Source organism: Diprion similis, chromosome 12, assembly GCF_021155765.1.
Source record: "Diprion similis isolate iyDipSimi1 chromosome 12, iyDipSimi1.1, whole genome shotgun sequence".
Lineage (NCBI taxonomy): Eukaryota > Metazoa > Arthropoda > Insecta > Hymenoptera > Diprionidae > Diprion > Diprion similis.
In genome coordinates this window covers 1,749,672-1,761,905 of record NC_060116.1, presented here as the reverse complement: position 1 = coordinate 1,761,905, position 12,234 = coordinate 1,749,672, and positions in this window count along the sequence as shown.

The following is a 12,234-nucleotide window of genomic DNA, read 5'->3' as shown; positions in this document are numbered from 1 at the left end:
ATACCATTCAATATTATTTGATTGATTTTCTCTTCCTGATCCTATTGATGGTTCACACATGAATACCACTCTTGGTTCTTCTTCTTCTCCATCTGCTGCGAACGAACTGTGACCTCTTCCTTGACCAAATCCTCTTCCTTGACCAAATCCTCTTCCTCGACTGTATCCACGGTCTTGACTTCGACCTCGTCCTCTATAGTTGTTCTGGTTCCCTTCTTGACTTCGGTTGTTTTGGCTTCCACTTGTATTTTGCTGGTTCCCATTATTTTGTCTGTCTCCATAATTTCTTCGGCACTGATATTTCTTGTGGCCTGGTTTACCACAGGTATAACAATTGAATGCACTTTGTATATTTTTATTTTCAGTGTTCGACAATTTCTTTCTTTTTTCTTCTTCTCCTAACAATCTGTCCTTCACAAAATCCAGTCTTATGTTCTCGATTGTTTCTAGAGCTGTGACTATATTTTCATAGGACTTTGGCATCGACATCAAGATATAATTTATTTTTTCTTCTTCCGTGAGGTCATTTTCAGCATCCTTTAGTTAAGAAAAAATTTCATCCAGTTTAACAAAGTGATTTAGCATTGTATCATTTTCGTTATATTTCAAGTCGCTTAACTTTCTTCTCAGGAACAGACGACTTCGAACTCCCTTTTTCTTGAAATTGTCTTCCAAGTTTTTGTACATTTGATATGCACTTATTTTATCCCGTAGATATTCCAGATGGCTATCTGCCACTCCTCCAATGATTAAAGCTTGTGCTTTTGCCTCTTTCGTCGTATTATCTGCACATTGACCGAAACTTTCTTCTTCAATAGCTTTAATCACTCCACCTTCACGTAGTATACTTTTAATTCTAAACGACCACGCCGAAAAGTTTTCGCCCGCGAAAGGCACTAGGTTATATTTCTCTTTCAACAACATTTCTGTTCCTTAGTGGTTCCTTAACTTCACTTTTCACTTGTTGCATTGACCTGGGCCCATAACCCTGTTGAGGATTTAATAAATCTAATGACAATACCTTTTCTCAACAGCAGACTCTTTATTTTACTTTATGAGTTACAGACAGACTCACTGACGACAGGACGTGTGCGTCCTTTTATACTTAGGCTAGAGTTCTAGTAGTTTCTAGTTCTTTGTATTTTCTAGATGTTACTCCGCGTTTCTTATTCTAGATGTTTTCTATACTGACTGTCGGTAAGTTAGTTTTGTTACCATAGGATAATCGGTGCTGCTTTCTACATCATGGAATAATTTTCAGTAGCGTAAACGCTCTGAATATTCGAAGTGCAGATCAGCTTGACTGTTGGTATAGATATATCGAGTGATGAGTTCTGGAACAATATTATCGACGTATAGTATATTTTAGATACATTGGTTATGTATTGCTTATTTCCGGGCCACCGTGAAAAAGGAGTGAATGAATGTGATGTGTAATTTGTGCCTAAATATATCAATTCTAGGCCCTTTCAATCTATCACGTAGTTTTAGCTTCATTTTCTATGCTTCAATTATTCCTGTACTGCCGGATCAAACTGTAAAAGTATCTATCCGAAACGGGTGTGGCCAGTCGCTGACAGAAGGAATTACGGGTATTTAAAAGATAGCTTATCGCCTCAAATTTTATCGGTAAAAGAATAGAAAAATACTACCAGAAATCTTGAATGTATGTATGATATGATTATACATCCGAAAACTTATAATTGCAGAAACCTAAACACGCGGGAGGCCAGTTCTATATACTGTCCAGTTTCGGGTCTTTTCGTGAACGTATTGTCAAGTTCCACGACTTGTCAGAGGGCTATCATAAAGTATGGGTCCTTGTAAGAAAGAAACCTAGCGTCCGACATACACGAAAAATACATAATTTTTGATTTTTAGATTTTTGACAGACTAGCTCGTAACCGGATGTCGCCTAAATTTCACTGTTTTTTCCGGAATACTGGGATTTACTACGGACATAAACTGTTCGGTTTTCCGAGGCACCTCCACGAACGGCACCGTTGACGAGTTATGAATTTAGAAAAATTTACCTGTTGAGAAAAAAATAAAATCAATAAAAAAATTTAATCAGGGAATTTTGAATCTGGAATGTAGATAAATTGAATCTACTGAAATAAATTCTCCGGTTCAAAGTTTTCCATTTTTAGGAACCAAAGAGAGGCATCAAAGGGAAACTAGGTTGTGATAAATACTCTCATAGGGCCATGATTGTTCAGTTTGACCCAAAAAATACGAGTATAGTGAGTTTCGTCAGTCCGCAGTAGACAAATTAGATGCATTTGACTGATTGTGAGGCGTTTATTATGTATAATTCATAGCAGAATTTTTCAGGGTGACTGAAATCTTATTGATCAGTGATTATTGTACAAAATAAATGATTTTAAAGAACAATTACCGGGTGTCTCGTGTTATCCCAGAAGCCTACTTCATTCCGCATTTCTCTATGCGTGTAAAGTGTCAAGTTCCAAGACTGGATTAGCTGACGGATTAGTGTAATGTGTAGAATGCTAAGTTCCAGGACTTCGAGAACAGCGAGATGTGAACTTCAGGGACAATGGTCATGTATCGTGCATTTACAATTAGTGGATCATGTACTTATATCTTACCACAATTTGGAAAACATCCTGGCATTCGTAGAGTTAATTCACGAGTGCTGAACTGTTCAACCGCGTATTATGTTACGTGAAAACATGACTTACGAAAAGATTCGACAAATCGAGAAATTCCGAGACCTGTATTTTCCAAGACAGTCCTGGATTTGATCAATTCACATATAAAAATTCCGGGCCTGACCTGGAACATACGAAATGTCTTGGAAGTCGTCAGTAGAGCCCGAAAAGTATACATATATATATACATATATATATATACATGACATATGTATATATGTCAAATGTCTACTTCCGGATCACTTTTCGGGCTCTACTGACGACTTCCAAGACATTTCGTATGTTCCAGGTCAGGCCCGGAATTTTTATATGTGAATTGATCAAATCAAATCAAATGTCTACTTCCGGATCACTTTTCGGGCTCTACTGACGACTTCCAAGACATTTCGTATCGTGCGCCGACATATATATATATATATATATATATATATATATATATATATATATATGTCGGCGCACGATAATTCTGGACGCGCTTTCTCGCGCTATGCTTATAACATTGAAAGACATTTGGTTAATATTTAATCCAAGCATATTTGTTAGTACTTAGATTAGTCATAGACCCTTAGCCTTAGATACAGTCGCACGAGCCTGGTGTGCTACGGTTGATCTGTGCCTTGGTGAACAACCAATTCAAGGAAGTGCGTTGATAATAGCCTTGAGCAGGGCATTAAAAGGTACGGCTTCTTCTTGGTTTTCGCAGATCAGTTATGCGGGAATGAACTGGACTCAATTTAAAGAACTTCTTTTGGCCCGATATGACTCGGTTGAGACTCCAGCCGCGGTGATAATTCGTGTGAATAATGGAAAACCCAAGGAAGACGAGTGTTTGTCTGCTTATGCTGGTAGGCTAGTGACTGCATTGACGACTCGTTGGCAATCCATGACCATCGAGCAGATTGCTGTAGCTACGGTACTCGCGCATTGTGTTTAACGTGAACCGCAATTACAAAGATTGGCATTTACCACGAATATAAATTCGCGTAGTGCGCTGCAGCAAGAGCTGATGGCTAGTGCGTATCGCAAAAGATCTGCTGCTTCTATCACCGGTAATAAAGAGAAAAAATCTCTTATTCATAAGAGACCAAAAACAACTTGTTTTATTTGTGGCAAAATGGGTCACAAATCTCCCGATTGTTGGCATCGCAAGAAGAAGGATGAAGAGAAGACATCAGGAGCTGGGCTGAGCAATATTAAAACCGGCAACACCGTAGACAAAAAGAGACCTGTTACTTGCTTCAAGTGCGGTAAGAGCGGTTACATTGCACCTCAATGCCAGAACAACGCTGAGAGGGATGCGACCGACGGACCGTCGTCGAAGACATCCGCAGAGCGTCATGTTAACGTCTGCACAATTGAGCCTGTCACTGCAGAATTAACACAATCCGGTGAGAAGTATCTATTTTGTCTTGATTCTGGTGCCGAATGCTGTCTAATAAATAAATCAATAGCCAATAGGTTTTCTGGCAAACGTATTCAATCATCGGTTACTCTTCTTGGTTTGGGAAGGTCCCGTATTACAAGTAACTTGCAGATTTTGTCTCAAGTGATTATTAACGAGTATGCAATAGAGATTCTTTTGCATGTTGTAACAGACGATTGTCTTGGACATGATATTTTAATTGGTCGCGATTTGATTGCTCAGGGCTTCACAGCTGAAATGTCGTGTGATAATTTTTGTTTGAGAAGAACAAAACATGTCAACATATGTGAAGTTGGCAAGAAGGTTGAGAATTTTGATGAAATTGATACCGATATAGCTGGTACGGACAGATTAAACTAAGTCAAGTTATTAAATGAATTTATTTCGTCATTTGTTGTGGGAACACCTACTGGACGTATAAGTACAGGTGAATTGCAGATAAAACTGATAGATCCTAATCGCATTGTCCAACGAAGACCGTATCGTCTTAGTCCAGGTGAAAGAGAGGTTGTGCGTAATAAAATTGATGAACTTTTATCAGCGGGTATAATAAGACCTAGTTGCTCACCTTTTGCGAGCCCAATACTTTTAGTTAAAAAGAAAAATGGCTCTGATCGATTATGCGTGGATTATCGCGAGCTTAATAGCAATACCGTGTCCGATAGGTATCCGTTACCGCTCATAAATGATCAAATACAACGGTTGAGTGTAGCAAAATATTTTACAACTTTGGACATGGCATCTGGTTTTCATCAGTTACCTATTCACGAGGACTCGATTGAACGTACGGCTTTTGTGACCCCGGACGGTCAGTTTGAGTACCCACACAGCACAAAACGTCCATGGGATATCCCACTTGTGTCTTATACAGCCCATATATATCCTGGACTATAACGATATCCTAAAGATATCCTACATAAATCCAGGATCACGTCAATGTCTATAGGATATCCTATTGTTGGACTTGGACATGCAGGACATTTATAGGATGTGTGTGCGTGTGTTGTGTGCATATTATACGTATGTGTATGTGCATAATATAACAGTTCATTCTGACATTGTATATAATGTCGTTACTATTTTTGACCGGTGATATACATTTTTTTGTGAATATTAGTTCAAAATTCGCGCGACCGTTCCGCGTTCGGCGATATGATTCGTGATCAGATCAGTGTTGTGATACATATACTTGACACTGCCTTTAGGCACTGCCATATAGAAATTGGAACGCGCGGCAACGCGCGCTCTCTTGCTACCCGGCTTTTACGCGCCTTGCACGTGCTTTCCAATATCTCTGACATGGAAGCTGCAAAAAGCGGTAAGTATGCATTTTTAATATCGAATAAATAATTAAGGCAATTATAAAGTTGAATATCAATTACCTGAATAGGTGAAGGCATTGATAAAATTGTTATTAGATTTATTCTCACTTTCAATTCAATATAACCTCAAATCACACACGTGCAGCATCGGCAGTTGAATAACTGCCCGTAGAATTCTGTTGTACAGAGAAGTTGGAAATCTACACTAGCGATATAAATATTTATTAGATTTGCTTGGATCGAAATGAGATATAAAGTACATAGTGATAAACCAATTTTGACCAATACTTGTAGCTAAATCACGATCGATATGCCAAAAATCAATAGAACCCACAAGCACATTTCTGATTTCTCAAATCAGCATTTGCGACGACTTGTAGCCAAAGAGGTCTCGGTACAGAAATCCTTATTATTATCAAACTGTGTTTCATCCACAAGTCAGAAGAGATGTGATTTCATAGAAGTACAGGGTGAGGCTACACAAAGTAATGAAAGTAGCGCGTGCGATTTTCCCGATGGTATTGTCAGTGAGGAGGAACAATACGTTACGAATAGTACAGAATTTCTTGATGCAGACAACAGTAGTTCGACAGGCGATGGCACGTCAGATACTCATTCTAATATTTCCGAACATGTAGTGCAGATTCGTGTTGAAGAAAACCTCAAGGATAATGAAAATATTGAAACTTCACTTAGAAATTGGGCAATTAGTGAAAATATTACACATTCTGCATTATCTGCTCTTTTAAAAATCTTAAAGACTCATAATTGTCACGCGTATTTACCAAAAGATCCACGAACTCTTCTTCATACGCTAAAAAGCACCAATATTAGAAATGTTCCGCCTGGATCATATTGGCATTTAGGTTTCCGCACTGCTTTAATTCAGTACATTTAGGAATATGCCAATGATTTGATAGGTAATGTGAATACTCTATATGTAGGTATAAATGTCGATGGGTTACCGTTATCTAGATCATCTACCCATGCATTGTGGCTAATTTTGTGTTCCATTGATCCGTCAAATTCTGTTTATTTAATTGGAGCATATTATGGTAACGAAAAACCAAAAGACGCAAACATATTCCTAGCAGATTTTGTAAACGAAGCAGTTGATTTAGTTGCGAATGGTTTGATTCATAATGGTAAGTCATATGAGATACGGATTCATAAAATTATATGTGACGCTCCCGCGAAATCTTTCATTATGAATGTAAAAAGTCACACAGGATATAGCAGCTGCACGAAATGTATAACTGAGGGAGAATATCGAGAACGTAGAGTATGTTTTCCAGAAATTCGGGCAACTACACGAACTGACGCTCATTTTAGAAACCATAGTGATGAAAATTATCATTTAGGAAATAGTATATTGGAAGCGATTCCACATTTTAAATTTCCTGCTAATATACCATATAATTTTTTACATCTGGGTCGTTTCGGTGCGATGAAAAAACTGTCATTGAATTGGGTGAGTGGTGATCACAATGTTCGCCTTCCTTACAGAAACTGTGACTTGATATCGGTATGTTTAGAAACAAAAATCAAACCAGTTGTTCCATTAGAATTTGCTAGAAAACCTCGATCGCTTCGCTATCTTAAGCAGTGGAAGGCAACTGAGTTTCGGCAGTTATTATTATACACAGGTCCTGTAGTACTCAAACCCGTTTTGTCCAGAGATATATATAATCATTTCGTTACGCTCCATGTTGCATTTCGAATATTATGCTGTCAAAGTTTATCACAACAATATTTGAACTACGCCGAAGAATTACTGGACCATTTCGTAATAACTTTCAAAATTCTGTATGGAGAACATCAGATTTCTCATAATATTCACGGTCTTATTCATTTGCCTGCTGACGTCAAGAAATTTGGCCCATTAGATTCATTCAGCGCCTTCAAATATGAAAATTTCATGCAAATGATCAAAAAATTGATACGTAAGTCAGAAAAACCTCTTCAGCAATTAAGTCGTCGTTATGCATAAATAAAACAGAATTCCCCCAAAAAAATTATCGGACAAACTGAAATTTATAGGTTGCAACCACAAGTACAGCTGCCATATTTTTATCACGGTACACTACTTTCAGCCGGTAATCATCCGCAATATAAAATTTTGAAGTGTAATGGATATACATTCAAAATTGGTGATAGGGCAAATAACTTTTGCCAATTAATTGATGAAACTATTATTAAAATGGAAAATATAGTCCATGATTCCACAAGAAATTGTTTACTTGTTATTGGCAAAGAGTATGTAGGAAAAAGTGACCTATTTACAGAACCTTGTCCATCTTCGTTAGTAAATATTTTTGTCGTGGGTCAGTTATCTGAAACTAGATTATGGCGGGCATCAGAGATAAATAAAAAGATATTTATGATCCCTTATTCGGATAATAAATTCGTAGCAATGCCTATGCTGCATGCAAAATCATTATAAGGTATTGAAATTAGTTAAATTCATGTGTACATTGTGGACATAATATAATATTGAATGTTACTGGAACTAGCATAATATATTCTAATGACAATATATTTCTCTTGGGTGATACAGCTGAAGATGACTGATTCTGATAAACGCTACTATATCGTCGAATTCAAAGACGGTTTACAAATAATACCTCGGAACTGGTTCACAATGAAGAAAAAACAAAAGCATATTGGCCCACTTACCTCAAAAACTTTAAAACGTATGATAATGCAGTCGAAAAAATGAAAGATATTGATCATGACCAATGTTTGATTGTTATGGTCGAAAGAATCTTTGGTTCAACAGGTATTACATTATTGACATAGTACTAGATTCATAATTTCTTGAGTCACTGAGTTAATCTTTGAATCCAATTAGCTGTACTACCAAATGCATTGTACAGGTATATACCTTTGATACATGGTGTGGGATTGTCAATTTGATTTTATGTGGTACACTTTTTAGTAATTAAAATTACACAACTTCTTTAGATTTCTTTCAAAAAGCCAAAGAGAAGCTAAAAGATGCAGAGAAGATCTCTGATCTCAACTCAGACGAGGAACTTACAACCCTAAGAAAACGAAGGCAACAATATGCATCAAGAAAGCTCTCTAGTAGTGATATCTCAGATTCAGACGAGTCACCTCCAGATCCGCGTATACTTGAGTACCCTGCTCCACCAGTGAAGAACTCATTGATTAAAAGTACACCCATTGCTGCCAAAAAAATGAAACTCAGAGAAACCGATGATGTGAACAGTAAAGAATACAAACCATCAAATTCAACAGATTTCAATTCAACCCCCCGAAGAAAACTTCCTTATAAAGCAAGTAACATGATGTCTTCAAAAAAGTTTACGCATGAAGAGTTTGACGATAACAATGTAATATCTGAGAAGGGGTGCCAAACTCGCAGTGAATATGACTCAGCTAGTACTACTACTTCGACTGTGCAAAGAAAAAACCAAACTGATTTTGGCTGTGCAAATAAATTAGTACGAAGCATAACAGGATTAGGCTCTCCCACTGCAGACAATGGTAAACATTCAAAAATAGTTGAAAAATGAGGAAAAAAATTAGATATTGAAGGAATTGAAAATTCTTTTGAAAATAATTTAATTGCATTACAAAATGGTTGAAATATTCTTAAAATTAATACTTTATTAGCACCTTTACGAATTTGAATGAAACTTAAAACCTTTATAAGTATTTTCCAGTGATTATAATTGTCGAATTCTAACCCTTGGTTCACAGCAATCACTACACTGTTTGAAAAACGAATAAGTTCAATATGTGGATGTTACTTCTTTCTAAAACAACATATTTATAGGTAGCATCGACTTCCCGAACTCTGTCTTGAGACAGTTTGCCGACCTCAAGCAAAAACTGAAAATAGTCATTATGAATCAAGATGACTTACTGAATCAATGGCGTAGAACTAATGACAATGTGCAACGTGAAGCGGAAGAACAAAATGACGACAGTATCACAAAGATCATCGCAGTATTACCCATATCAGACGATCAAACACTGAAGGACATTGAAACGTCTATTGTTGATGTTATATGTTACAAAAAGCTAGTGAGTATAATTTCTTAATTACGAATATTCACATGATTCTAAACAATTTTTAAATGGAACTGAATCAGTAGCCAGTGAAAGTCAGGGCTGATTGAGTACAAAAATATCCTGACGTTGATTCTTCTTCAACAGGGCTCCGCCTCACACGGTTAATTGAATTACTTTAAGAAAATTAGAGAAGACAAAATCAAGACTGAGTCTAGTGCTTCCCTTACTGCGACGAATGGGATTTTGTATTCTCTTATTTTTTCTGGTATTTTTTCTCATTTTTTTCCACCTCCACGTGTTATTGCAGTGTAATCAACCATCTGGAGAAACATGATAAACTTAAGATCCTGTAATTTTTCATCACATATATACCTGCCAATAATCCTGTAGACATTTCATAAAAATATGAAATTCTGCATGCATAATATTTAATTATCCTTGATTGTTGAAATCATTTTTTTCTACAGGTTAAAGAACTTAGCAAAATCGGTGGCAATAGCTTGAAGTCTGTCACAATCAATGTGGTAAGACGTCTTTTCTCAAACGAGGTCGCACAGCAGTACAGTTGGGAGGGAAAGAAAAGAAAAAAAAAGTTTTCTGACTTGACGATGTGTAATGCTATCTTGGGTGAGTATTCTAATTGAATCGAATTGGTAAACGTATTTACTTTTCAGATGCATATTCTTGACTAATTTTTCAGGAATGGGTGACATGAAAAGCATTCATCTTTCCTTCAAATTGTAAAAATCAATCAACTATTGGAAATTTTCAGTCTATAACAAATTAAATTGAGATGCAATAAGATAAAGCAATTCCTCTATTCACAGATACTGTCCGACGGAGATATGACGATGCTACAGATCATGAAATTTCCCAACCGATTAGAGACTGGCTGCGTCATGCCTCAGAAAGGGTAAAGAAAAGAGTCATACCGCCTGCACAAAACTCATAAGTCTTTCAATCTGCAAGTACACTGAAAAACAAGAGAAGTCTGTGAAGGAATATACGATTGAATTCCGTCGTTGATTAATTTCATAATACCGTATGGCATAGTCCAGCTAATAACATTAATCTTTCTTTTTTTTAACTTGTCCCAAAGTAATCTATTTTCGAGCGATAGCAGACTTTTCTTGTAAATACATAAGTATTCATAATTGTCATACTCAGATATCACTTCTTATAATCTATAAATCATAGCCATCTGTCATAAGTCTATCTTTAATTGAAGGTTTTGATTTACTGAAAATTTTTGAACTTATTCTTCATTTTAATATTGTTTTTAACGCAGTAAGCCACTGCTTTTGATTTTTTCATCCTAGAACTGATTCTATAGAAGTTTTAACTGAACAGTCCTAACTATATTCATAATTATAAGTTTTGTTCACTTATATATATTTTATATCAATGTTTACGCGCCTAAAAGTTTATTACAAAAAAAAAAAAAAATTCTTGAAAATCAATGAAGACTGTTAGTCTAGATACGCACGATAAATGTCACTAAAAATATGACATATACTTTATTTATGAGTATTATAATATTACGTGTACTTATGAAAAAAAAGGAGAAGTATTTTTTTCATTTTATATTTTGATGGTTTCACGAGGAGCTAAAGACTGCTTTGTTTTTTTTTCTGTTCTTTCAATTCATGGTCTATTATATAATTACGATCATGACTGTGTCTTAGTTCATGCATTTTATATTGTATTTACGCAATAAGAGGAATATTTCTGTTTTATTTTTCTGACTTGGTATTTCGGATTTGAAAGGGCTAAAGACTGCTTAATTTCTAAGTTGTTTTTTGTTTTCTTTTTTAATTAATAATTAGTAATTTATTTCATACCGATCGTGAATGTGTCTAGTCCATGTATATATGAATGTATATTGTATACGTTGTATACGTCAATAAAATGCCATATTTTATTATTCAAATTCTGACTCACATCCTCTGATTATATTCCTATATATATAATAATATTTTTCTAAAAAATTTACCTCCAATACATGTCACTGAAATAGCCCTCGGATGTAATGTGAATGTGAACAGAACGTACTGCGGAAGTCCGGGTTATATTCGCGAATATTCATAGGATGTCGTATTGTGCAATCCTACGGATATCTGAAAAGCGGACATCTGGATGTTCCTAGAACATCTTGTATACATCCGGGGGATGTATTAGGATGTGCTAGGGATGTCCGCAATGGACGTACAGTACCTCCAGAGGACATTTTATGAACGTATTTTGCTGTGTGGGTACCTAACCATGCCTACTGGTTTACGAAATGCGCCTTCGGTTTTTCAAAGGGCAATAAATAAGGCACTTGGGGAACTTGTACACACATTTGTGGTGTGCTATATAGATGACGTGATGATTCCAGCCGATTCTGTAGAACAGTCACTGGAAAGACTTAAAATAGTTTTGGATAAACTCTGTGCGGCAGGTTTTTCTCTTAATCTGAAAAAAATGTTCCTTTTTGAAAATACGTGTCGACTATTTGGGATATGAGGTCTCCGCGGGTGAGATACGACCTAGTCCGCGAAAAGTAAAAGTATTGACTGATTCTCCTCTGCCAGGAACAGTTACACAACTTAGACAATTAATAGGTCTCGCATCATATTTCCGACAATTTATTCTGAAATTTTTACAAATTACTGCCCCACTATATCGTTTAACCACGGGAAAAGGAAAGATAAAGTGGAAACCACAATATGAACAGATTCGACAGGAAATAATTTCCAGGCTAACAAGTGAACCCGTTCTCATGATATTTAACCCA